The sequence below is a fragment of the Schistocerca nitens genome, chromosome 1 (assembly GCF_023898315.1).
Source record: "Schistocerca nitens isolate TAMUIC-IGC-003100 chromosome 1, iqSchNite1.1, whole genome shotgun sequence".
Lineage (NCBI taxonomy): Eukaryota > Metazoa > Arthropoda > Insecta > Orthoptera > Acrididae > Schistocerca > Schistocerca nitens.
The window spans coordinates 255086840-255099990 of record NC_064614.1 but is presented as its reverse complement, the minus strand read 5'-3'; the positions used below and the strand labels follow the sequence as shown (position 1 = coordinate 255099990).

The window sequence follows — 13151 nt, the reverse complement described above, 5'->3', positions numbered from 1 at the left end:
ACTACTAATTAAAAGATGTTACAGACAGTAAATAAAGAGAATAATGAAAGGAGCGTGCGCATTGCGTACTTACCGCATGTTGTGTCACACATGAGCCACTTAGCTACGCGGAACTCTTTGTCAAAGTCACGAACAGCTTCAGCACCTGCAAAACATTACATGCTCAAATAATTTCTTGTTTACTATCTCATAGGTTTCTCTGTTATTCGATTGCATGTTAATGTTTTAACTGATAGTCTGACTAAGTAAGAAGGGGTTTAAAAATTAAGGTCAGGTCTATATGAAGGCCGTCAGAGTGGAAGCAGTAGCTACTGTTGCCTAAAGCGGTTGGGAAAATACAAGAACTAACAATGCGTTACCAGAAATTATTTGGATGCATATCATTCCTAACACATTTTCATTATCATAATAGTTGTGCAATCTGACAGGGAACTTATTTACAGAAGGATAAAAATGGTCTTTCATCAACGAACGATAGAGACCATTGACCGTAATGCTAACGAATTGCTCCACAAACATCTTATTCTAAAATGAAAGCGATGAGTAGATTGGCACTAGGATTAGAAAGAAACCTACTACTAATCTTTGAAATGGGGAAAACCTTACTAGCGTATATTGTCAGTAACGGTGACCCTATATGCGCACAGCCATGAAAAACTACGCGATAGTCTCGACGAACAGTAATGCTGTTGGAGCAGGAACTGTAATAAATGAGGAAAAGAGACACATTTTCGTATCGTACCTTGTCTAGCAATATATTTCATAATGTGCTTGTTCTTGATTTTATGATATCACCGACTGCCACAGTGGTCGACCAGTTCGGATGTTGTATACTCCGACAGTAGTTTCCCTTCGATCGTGAGTAAAGATCAGCAAACCCCCACGTCATGCACTCCTCATTGCCATCATTAAGTCACCTGTTCAACATCTCTACGTAGGGTGGTAATGTTGGGATCAGGCACACCCGTATTTTGTTTACACAACAGTGCCCAAGTAACAGTCTTTGATCTTATTTTTTCATCAGGCTTTTTCGAGCAAATTGCTGGAATTTTTTTTCGATATTCTGTTATCTTCTTTCCTTCTTCTGATCATTAAGCTAATATCCACTGAAAGACCTATTTTATTCCATATTTATACTAACGAACAATAACTGAGTTTGAAGAATGAATCATTACACCAGGCTATTATTTTAAAACAGTGCTTTATGTAGCATTACTATCTAATTTAGAGGTTTGCTCATTCTCAAGTGCATAATAGATGTGGGTACGTCGTCCTCGTAAGTTGCGTAAAGCAAAAGTCACTTCGCGTGGTCAGTTATACGTAGAATGGTCATCAGTGTAGGCGACCTTGCAATTAGATTATTGTTGCAGATAATTTTTATGATGTTACCGTAGGGAATTGTTGGAAAAGCACCTCAGTGGCGTACCTGGCAAAACGCATATGTGATTTACTTCTCAAGCGATACGGAATGACATATAGGGTCCGCATGCCCCCTGAAACATGTAGCTTCAAAATACTGAAGAACTTCAGGGCATCACAATTTTTGCTGTACCATTTTATCTCATTTATTAAATGAAATTTGCGATATAGGTGCAATACCTTATTACGGACCTGTTTTTCTAACAGCATCTGCTACCTGTTATCGTGTGGTGTTGTCACTATAATTTTATGCCAATATATTGTAGTATGTAAGGTAACCCGATACTCGCTTTCTGTTAAGTTCTGCACACCACATTATCTTATTTTCTGGTGTGGCTGTACCGGACATCGAAAGACTTACCGTTGGCTCTTATTCAACGATTTTATTCATCCAACAGCTTACGAGTTACGGTACCACTGTAAACGGAAAAAGGATGTTGCTATGCCAAAGAGGGGCTTCGGAACACGATTAATCTCAAGTCAGGGGAAGCGAAGGAAGTTTAATTTAATTACTCATTACATAAATATAACACTGACGACTTTCTATGTATGTTTACTCGGGCCACTTTTGGTAGATACCCGAATCTATAACTTACTCGGATATGCTTATGTTATTTGATGCAGCTCCGCTCTCGGTTACATGCTCATGTCTTCATTTGATGCCTGAAGTAATTTTGAGGTTTGTGTAACAAACAAAAATTGTATATAACGTTTTCGTGATAGCAGCACCCAGCACAAACACAAAAGTGTACCTAACGTTCCTCACTATGGGTGCTATCAATGTGTCCACCACATCATTACTGAAAAACGAAAATTGAGTGCCTTTTGAAGTGTTAAAGAGCTCTGTAGCTTTCACACCAACCGCTCTGTAGAGACTATAAAATACTCCGTTAGTAACAGCCCCTCTTCAGCCTAGGCATCTTCTTTTGTAATTGTGGCGTCGTTGTTGTGGCGTCATCAAGCCATTTGTAATAAGTACACGATTTATGTTAAATCAGGTTATCTTCTACACAATTTTAAATTACGCTGTTAGTTAATTGTATAAAAGTTTCAATGCATAAATGTAACATCGAGCGGCGTTCGTTGGTTACTGACACTGCTCGCATGCAAATCATGTTAATGGTTTGCCGATTCAACTGAGATGACATAACAATATAAGTGCTGAAAACATACCAAAGCAAAAATTCCTATAAAAAACCGAAATAAAATTGTGTTACAATATTGTTCCTATACACATCAGATGATTTCATCTGATTAGAGAAGTTCAAATCTCAAATCGAATTTGGCCCAGGAAATGTCTATTGAAAGTTATCGATGAATTCCTCTGTGTAATAAATAATAACGACAGCATTATCTTTTAGATTAAGTAAGTCACCTGTATCGAGGTGTTTCGACGTCGTGTTTTTGGATGACATACTTCAATTGTGAAAAAGTAAGATAAGCAATGATGTCGTAGATGGATTAGTTTCTGGTAGATGTCCTCACAAACCTATTATGTCGCTGCGAATAATGTATCATTCTAACTTGCAGCAAATGTTAGTAATATAGGACCCAACTTCTAAAAAAACGAAACGAATGCTAAAACTTGGTTCAGAGGGTTTGCTGGTGGAATACATTTAAATAAAATGAATAATATGGAAAGAGAGTGATGATTTTAGGCAATGTTATATTGCAGCCGAAAGTGTATGTTACGTTATATCAGCATCAATTTAAGTGAAAATGAAGGTTTTGACGGAAGAGAAAATAATTCAACAGAATCATCTCGTAATATATACAAACTACAACAAGCGCTACACTTACAGTGTGTTTTATTGGTCTTGTGATGTTACCTCTCATTGTGATTGATAAAAATCAAGTCTCCTACGCCAATCATTTATGCCAAAAGCCTAGACTGTGCATCTCATGAGAACCCTCTTACGTATTTAATTGCTGAATCGATTTCAGGTCTCTGGTCCAGAAGTTTGTTTGTGCTATCACCTTTTTGTAACTACATGCAATGTAAATTTTGTTAAATCAAAGAATATCGTCATACCACAGTATTTATTTGGCAAGCCCACAAAAGAAGGTTGCAGTCACAACTGGTATTGGATATGTTTTTACGCTGTTACCAACCAACACCTCGTTGACAATTTCGCAAATGATAAGTGTTGCAGGTCCACAAGTCCTACCACAATATCACTACAATCATAAGTGAAGCTTGGTGTCTAGTAAAAACACATTTCAATATAGTCTACTCCCTCCCCCCCCCCCCCCTTCGGTTTAAAGGACGTGGTACCACTAAATGAAGTATAATCACACTTTTATAGTGGAATTACGCTGCCTGAAGACTAGAGCTATTTTAATTGACACAGACTTAAAGGAGTTTTTCTGTGACATCTTAAATTTGTTTGAATGCGTTTTAATGTTGTATTTATTTATAATGGTATCTGAAAAAAAAGACGTTGACGACGATTTTGCAGGTATATTAAATCTGTGAAATTTATTCACTGTTGCGGGAGCTTTTTGTAATTGACTACCTTAGTTATGAAGGTATTACCTATTTGTTACGCATAAAATTTGTACCATACCAGGATTCGAACCCGGATATCCCACGTGTCGCGACTGGTGGCCTTAACACTTCAGCTATCCGAGCACACTTCCATGGCGGACGTTAGTTTCCACATGCCACTGTCTTCAACCCCATCGCTCGCACCTTAAGTCGTAGAGGGTTTCATGTAGGAAAACGTATTGAACTATAGGACTGAGATCGTCATTTTTCCCGTCGGAGCTTGTAATACTTATTTTTAACTATGTCTGACACAACATACATTGGCGGCGACCTTAGCAACTGTATAAAATTTATTAAGTCTATTCGAAATTATGGAATCTTTGCGAGCGATGTGGTCGTAGAGAGTGACATATGGAATTGTCGATGGGTCCTGGACTCGTGTTCGGGTAGCAGAAGTGATTGAGGCATTCGCTCGTGAGAAGTGAGAAATCTGGGTTCGAGTTCCAGTATGGCACAAATTTTAATCTCTCGGTAATAGGTAATACCCTCATAACTAATGCAGCTAATATCAGAACCATTCTGCAATTGCCAATAAATGTCATATATCAATGAGGTAGCATGGTAGAAACCATACTTGAGTACAGTATTATTTCTACAAACTTGTGTGCTGTTTTAGCAAAACTAAATAAATGACAGTTTTAAGAAATTTGAAATTAAAAATTTTGTGTAATTTGTCGTATCTAAGGAAATTTTCGTGCCACTTCTAGAGCTGGTCTCAGATATTACGAGTCTGTAATATTTCCGAAGTTAAGAAGAATTTAATATTACAATTTATATTTCAGCAATGTTAATTCAGCTTATGCGTCGGGATGGCTGTTGGCTGCGTAAAACAGGATCTTTTCTCCTCCAGCATATGTTGAATAAATATTACTTTTCAACATAGTCTTGTAATGGATTTTAATATTGCACAAAGGCTTCCTTTATTAATATTTTATGCAGTTTTGGTATAGTCCTGCATCAAAGCTATAATACGTCAGTTTGTACAGATCCTTGGTTCGTAGTAGCAAAAGATGGAGTGATGACTTAAACTAGTTGCAACATTTGAAACATGGATTTCCTAAATGAATCCTAAAATAACAGTTTCGGAAGGATGGTATGGCATCTGTGGAATCAGCAACCAATCAGCAATGTTGTGTAGTTGCCAGAAACATGCCTAATGTACAAGAAAATAATTGTAAATCAATTTTGGTAAACATTTCTGGAATACAGTGATCAATTAATTGTTATATTTAGATTAAAGTTCAGTCTTGATCACGTTACGTCTGTTTTAATGAGTAACCGGTTTCGGTTTTTTTCTATAAAACCATCTTCAGACCCATTGGCTCCTTTGGGCTGGTAGGTGGAGCTCTCCTTGCTGCTGTGCAGTCAACTGCAGTTGACTGCACAGCAGCAAGGAGAGCTCCACCTACCAGCCCAAAGGAGCCAATGGGTCTGAAGATGGTTTTATAGAAAAAAATCGAAACCGGTTACTCATTAAAACAGACATAACGTGATCAAGACTGAACTTTAATCTAAATATAATTGTAAATCACTCTATATAAATTTTCGTTAGGGTCAAAGAGTTTAATACTGTAAGTAGCTATCTACTCTGCTTCGATAATCCACTATGTTGTCGTATCAAAGAATGTACACCAGTTAATTATTAATGTTATTTGTTTATTTGTCAAGCTTTTGTTCATTCACCTTATTTATTTTAGTCTAAAAGCAGCACAGAGAAACGACTGTCATTTCTGTGGCATCTCCAGATCTTCTCGAGGTGGAACGTGGACGGAGTGTTGTATCGCGACTGGCTGCCAGTTAGATTCCAGAAGCGCCCACTCCAGCGCCAGTCCGCTGACACGTTCGTGGCTCCGATTACTGGAGTCCAAGAATAGTTCGCTGAGTGGGGACATGCGTGCCGTCCCTACCCATAGTTCTCACACGCTACCACGAACCCAAGTCAACTTACATGCCAACCACATGACGTTACCTCTCATCCAATTAGCCACAATGAAGTAACGTTGACACTACGTTGCAGCGTTTACCTGAGGGAATGTTCACATTAGGATTCTTCAGTACTTCAGTGGTGTCAATATTGCCTGAGATTAATTATTTCATGGAAACCTTAGCTAATTAAAAATTTTGTTTTTGTTTTGATCAAACAGGGCCGGCCGGGGTGGCCGAGCGGTTCTAGGCGCTTCAGTCTAGAACCGCGCGACCGCTACGGTCGCAGGTTCGAATCCTGCCTCGGACATGGATGTGTGTGATGTCCTTAGGTTAGTTCGGTTTAAGTAGTTCTAAGTTCTAGGGGACTGATGACCTCAGATGTTAAGTCCCATAGTGCTCAGAGTCATTTGAACCATTTGATCAAACAGGGCCACAAAAATGAAAGGAACTTTGTAACCTTGACGAAAATACCACAAGGACCGGTTAACTCACCATTTTTGTCAGTTTTACTAAAAACAAGGTAACAGGAATCAAAAATTCGAGCAGAAAAGAGATTGTATACATAATCCATCGCCTTGACGATTAAATAGGGGATACAACATATTCTCAAGTAGCACACGATAATGTGGCAACCTTTGCCATTTCCAATGGGCTGTTAACCGTATACTGGTAAAAGGCACAAGGGTCTAAGTCGTACCCGCTCACCACCACGTAATGAACATGAAGTGCGACAAGCCAAATAATTATATTGTTCTTCGTTCTGGTAAATAAAGTTGAATTAGGATGCAGGAGCATCTCACCGGAGATGTCCGGTGCCGTCGTCGTGGCTATAAAGTCCAATTGTCAGCGGAGACAACTCCAATGTCTGTGTCCACAGGTGACCAAAAAAAGACATAATGTAATCGTTTCATGGCAACGACTGCATCGGTCTACCTCACTAAGACCAATGCAAAATGTCAAAAGTTGGTGGGGACAAGATTATGTACAACTTAGTATCATGAGGACGCTAGTTCCATCGGAAAAAGAAGTAGGCTGAGAATAGACCAAACAACCTTTCAGTCCGTCTCTACAGAAAGGACTACACCTAGGAAACGCAATTTGGAAACGACCACCGACATAACGGCATTTTTGCAGTGAGATGAGATTGGGAAAGAATATCAACCCCGAAATAACTGACATCAATAAAAAATTCCGTAATATGCCAGAATTTATTACTTATCCTACAAACACCTACTGGAGGGGTTCAGTTCGCAGGTCCGAGATAGGCAAAAATTCGACCCGTAACTAGTTTGGGGAGACGAAGACATCTTAAAATAGTGCGTCGAAGAAATAAAACAGAAATCTTAGCCCGAACATGGTGGAGGCCCAAAACTACCATCAGCTGGGTTCTAGCCATAACCTCACACCGCACCCAAAACATAGAGTTTTGCCAGATAATCTTGCCTGATAGTTGTTGTAACTTCGGAACATCAACGCAGGAATGGGAAAAATTGGTTTTACTCAACACGTAAGTTTCCAGTATCCGAACCTTATGAAATATCGAGAGGGAGCAAAGCTCGTGTTCAGGGATCAATCCTTGAATACTATCCGTGAGGGACATTCTATTTAAAGTAGTCATCTTCGTCGAACAAAGATCAGTTACGAACGCCATCGCCCATGGAATTTCAGCCGCTTAAAATCCCCACAAAATGAGTAACAAATATTTCCGGTCGTTAACACGTGCTCCCGAAAGACGTCAGGACGCATCCATAACGTCCTTGAGCACCGAAACTTTGTCATGAGTACGAGGAAGTACTTTAACGCCATCGGCTTACGCGCGAACGATGGACATTTCTGCCAGTAATGACCAGCCACTCAGCCGAGCAGTTATGTATTGCAATTAAGGTTACAGAAAAAGCACAAATAGCGACACAACTAGGGGATTCCCCTTCAGAACATCTCTACACACTTCTGTGGGGGGAGTAAGACGACCATTCGCGTCAGCTGCGTCTGAATACAGTAACTAGAGAGGTAGACATCCATCGTGCTGCATCATTAAAACCGCTGTCAAACGCATCATTAAAATTAATAAAAATATAAAATACGACACAGGAACATCGGCAGCAATCGAGATGAGATCACGACATTCAACAACGAGAGTCAAGAAAGTACGGCCCGGGAGACAACTCTGATAACGCGCGACAGCGTCAACAATCAACACCGACCAACGGCTATTTATAGCCCGACCTACGATTTTATTATGAAAATTGAGTAGAATTATCGGTGGGACCTGATCCACGGACAGACGTCCCGTCTTTTCGGGAATTAAAATAATTTTTGCGGCCTTAAAGGAGGGCGGCCTTGCACCACCTCACTCCCCATTGATGTTATCGTATCTCCTATTATAGACCAAAACGGAACATAAACTTATTCGAGAAGACCATCCAAACCCGACGATATCTGATCACGATGAAAAGCTGCCAAAAACTCCCCATGGAAATCTGGCATAGCAACAGTGTCAAGGAGGGAAGTAAAACCAGCGTACAGTATACCGTCTAATTCCACTCCAGTGAAAAAAGGGAAACACATTATAATAGGTTGGGATGACCACTCACATCCATCTATAGAACGAGTAGTAGTGAGACAGTTCCACTGAGGTCTCGTTGAAACCAACACATCCTGGTGGATGCAGGTCAGGTCTCTGTGCAGGACAATCCATTACAGGGATGTTATTGTCGTGTAACCACTCCGCCACAGGCCGTGCGTTATGAACAGGTGCTCGATCGTGTTGAAAGATGCAGTCGCCATCCCAGAGTAGCTCTTCCACAATGGGAAGCAAAAAGGTGCTTAAAACATCAATGTATGCCTGTGCTGTGATAGTGTCTCGCAAAACAACAAGGGGTGCAAGCCCCTTCCTTGAAAAACACGACCACAGCATACACCGCCTCCGAATTTTACTGTTAGCACTACGCATGCTGGCAGGTGACGTTCACCCTGAATTCGTCCTACTCACACTGTGCCATCAGACCCTCACATTGTGGACCGTGGTTCGTCACTCCACACGTCTACTCACTGTTCAGTCGTCCAATGTTGACGCTCCTTACACCAAGCGAGCCATCGTTTGGCATTTACCGGCGTGATGTGTGGCTTATGAGCAGCCGTTAGACCATGAAATCCAAGTTTTCTCACTTCCCGCCTAACTGTCATAGTACTGGGGGTGTCCGGGTACTTTTGATCACATAGTGTACTTGTGCATGGATGCCAAAGAAACTATGTTTGCAATAGCTAATGGGGGAGAAACTACAATCGTGGCTGAAAACCGAGTTTTACTCGTCGGAACGTTTCAGCGCTGTCTGAACGAAAGCTGGTCCCAGCAATATACCGTAAGCAACAGAAGCTGAAGAGATTCCTGAGTACAGAAGACTAATAGCAGAACACAATGTCAAACATTTCGGAGAGTTGTAAGACAGTTCGAACTCTAATATATCTTATCGCAGTGGGTTATGCGATAGTGGACGCGAGTTGTTAGAAGAATTCGTGACAAGGGTGCCTCCTCCATTTGGCACTGAAGTTATCACGGATATTCTCCAAGAATCAGATTATAATCGTTCTCTACTATGCATTCTCTACTAGCTCTATTCATGAGACGTGAGTCCAAGTAGCTACGAATATTTGTACAATGTCCTCTCCAGTAATTCATCATGTTCATTGTGATACGGTAAGGAAACTACTGTGAAACACTTTGATGTTTACGCCTTAGCCTCCAATTTCATCGGCAGTTACTTAAAACTATTCTGTATTTCTAAATTCTTTTTCTGATTAATATTTCACTTTCCATTTAGTCACATTATCTCCTTCACAAACTTCACTTAAGGTTCCCAGTAGTGCTTGTTGATTCAGTCCTTAGTGACTTACATTATTGTATACTTTTCTTTCCCTGAACATTTTTGTATTTTTTTCTTTCGACGATCAACTGCAGCATTTTTCTGCTGCCCAAGATTTCTTCGTAGCTGCCTTTCTTCATCATCCGTTCATAATCAACGGTCGTCCTTTTGAAGGATGTCGTTTCCTTTTCAGATACACTGCCTAATGTGTTATTCATTATCGAAAAATCCACAGCCTCAGAGACCTTCAAACACACATAATTATTCGTCGGTATTTCAAAATCTGAATTGCAACAATTCATCTTGACGATTTTCTTTAACTTAAAACTACTCTTCATCATAACTAAATTGTGGTTAGAGCCAACATCTTCTGCTAGGTACACCTCAGATTCCTTTATTTCATTTCGGAGTCTGCTCTACTTCAGTCTAATGACCTCTCCCCTGTATGCTCAGCAGGTTGCAACTTGCCACCTCTGACTATTACGAAGATAGGCGGAGGGCACTGCTCACCAGTAGGAAACGGTCTTTCCGTTCAGTTGAGCGCATCCGGTGCCGAGCCCTGAGTATCACCATTTAGAACTAGCTGGTGCAGTCTAGGGCACGAGCTGCAGTCTTATTGGCTAATGTTCCATGCATTGCGCCAGGTGTCATTTGAAACTTCCTGCAAGTGCGATACGAGGGCTATTCCGAAAGTAAGGTCCGATCGGTCACGAAATGGAAACGACTATGAAAATCCGATAAAGCTTTGCACAGATGTGTTGGGTAGTGTCTCTAGTATAACCCCAGTTAGCATCACGTCGCTCTTCTCATTACTGAGCTCGCAGTGAGTGCGTAAGGATGTCTAGAAAATAGTGTCTGCCGCCAAGTACGGGGGCCTGGTGAGAAATTTCCCCTGAAGCTATGCAGCTAACATTACATAACTGTCGTGCTGTTTCGTCTTCAAGACACTTCTCAGCCGCATTCTGCAGGGGCAATGAAGATGCTCCTGCATCGTTTTCAAATGGAAATGTGAGATTACCCACAATACAGCCCGTAATTGTCTCCCTCTGAGTTTCAGCTCAGGTCACATGAACCGCTGGTTATGAAGACAACATTTCGGCACAAGACAACGAGCCGTAGGCCAGCGTAGAGAATTGGCGGAGAGCACTGGCGGCTGCCTTCTATAGCGAGGGTATGGGAAAGTTGGTACAACGCTACGATACACGTCTAAGTCGGGTCGGCGACTATGGAGATAAGTAGCTGCAAGGTGTATCTAACTGTTGCAAATAAAACATTTTTGATTTTTACCGTGGTTTCCATTTCGCGACCTATCGTACCTTACTTTCGGAATAGCCCTCGTACATACACTCCTGGAAATTGAAATAAGAACACCGTGAATTCATTGTCCCAGGAAGGGGAAACTTTATTGACACATTCCTGGGGTCAGATACATCACATGATCACACTGACAGAACCACAGGCACATAGACACAGGCAACAGAGCATGCACAATGTCGGCACTAGTACAGTGTATATCCACCTTTCGCAGCAATGCAGGCTGCTATTCTCCCATGGAGACGATCGTAGAGATGCTGGATGTAGTCCTGTGGAACGGCTTGCCATGCCATTTCCACCTGGCGCCTCAGTTGGACCAGCGTTCGTGCTGGACGTGCAGACCGCGTGAGACGACGCTTCATCCAGTCCCAAACATGCTCAATGGGGGACAGATCCGGAGATCTTGCTGGCCAGGGTAGTTGACTTACACCTTCTAGAGCACGTTGCGTGGCACGGGATACATGCGGACGTGCATTGTCCTGTTGGAACAGCAAGTTCCCTTGCCGGTCTAGGAATGGTAGAACGATGGGTTCGATGACGGTTTGGATGTACCGTGCACTATTCAGTGTCCCCTCGACGATCACCAGTGGTGTACGGCCAGTGTAGGAGATCGCTCCCCACACCATGATGCCGGGTGTTGGCCCTGTGTGCCTCGGTCGTATGCAGTCCTGATTGTGGCGCTCACCTGCACGGCGCCAAACACGCATACGACCATCATTGGCACCAAGGCAGAAGCGACTCTCATCGCTGAAGACGACACGTCTCCATTCGTCCCTCCATTCACGCCTGTCGCGACACCACTGGAGGCGGGCTGCACGATGTTGGGGTGTGAGCGGAAGACGGCCTAACGGTGTGCGGGACCGTAGCCCAGCTTCATGGAGACGGTTGCGAATGGTCCTCGCCGATACCCCAGGAGCAACAGTGTCCCTGATTTGCTGGGAAGTGGCGGTGCGGTCCCCTACGGCACTGCGTAGGATCCTACGGTCTTGGCGTGCATCCGTGCGTCGCTGCGGTCCGGTCCGAGGTCGACGGGCACGTGCACCTTCCGCCGACCACTGGCGACAACATCGATGTACTGTGGAGACCTCACGCCCCACGTGTTGAGCAATTCGGCGGTACGTCCACCCGGCCTCCCGCATGCCCACTATACGCCCTCGCTCAAAGTCCGTCAACTGCACATACGGTTCACGTCCACGCTGTCGCGGCATGCTACCAGTGTTAAAGACTGCGATGGAGCTCCGTATGCCACTGCAAACTGGCTGACACTGACGGCGGCGGTGCACAAATGCTGCGCAGCTAGCGCCATTCGACGGCCAACACCGCGGTTCCTGGTGTGTCCGCTGTGCCGTGCGTGTGATCATTGCTTGTACAGCCCTCTCGCAGTGTCCGGAGCAAGTATGGTGGGTCTGACACACCGGTGTCAATGTGTTTTTTTTTTCCATTTCCAGGAGTGTATTTAAGTAATTTTCCATTTTGCATTGTTCCAGAAGATATTGCCTGTTTTCATTTAAAAGCCGTAACTTGGGCTTTGGTTCCTAATGTTTTCAAGTTAAAATGTGTTTCTTGGAATTGATTTTATCTTTGGATTAACATTCGTATTCCTCTGTCTGTTGCTGTTTGTCCTGTTCTGCCTTTTCTTCTGTTAACTAAAACCTCAGGTAACGCCTCTGCGATCACAGGCACGTCTACAACCAAACCCTGCTCCTGTATCCACGAAAGTGAAAACCTCGTAGTCCCTGGGTAATGACCTCCGTCATTTAGTAGACGGGAAATGGTGAAAAGCGAGTTTCTGGCGCCTTTAAACTGCGACCTTCGGCTAAGGGAGGAAATCCCGACAGAGAAAAGGCAGGTCAGGAGGCTTCAAGGTAGCAAAAGGCTGGTATCCTGTCATAGTGTAAACTTAACAAAAGAAAGGTCGACGTCACAGCAAATAAGAAAGCTATAAAGACAGTGAAAAGACATGTAACATAAATAAAACAGATTACAGCAATGTTAGATGAATAGAGCCACATCACATCACAAGCATTTTACTTTCTCTAACATTTGGGGAAGATTGTTACAAAGTCGGATTCCTGATACAG

The 13151-nt window shown here is 42.6% G+C and overlaps 1 protein-coding gene across 1 annotated transcript in view; it reads right to left on the bottom strand.

The window, feature by feature from the left end:
• Positions 1–13151, bottom strand: part of LOC126241582 (parathyroid hormone/parathyroid hormone-related peptide receptor-like) — a gene marked incomplete at its 3' end in the record, with an annotated part of 617417 nt that overhangs the window by 492900 nt on the left and 111366 nt on the right. Inside the window, exon 2 of the mRNA XM_049948022.1 lies at positions 74–145. The remainder of the gene's footprint in view (positions 1–73; positions 146–13151) is intronic.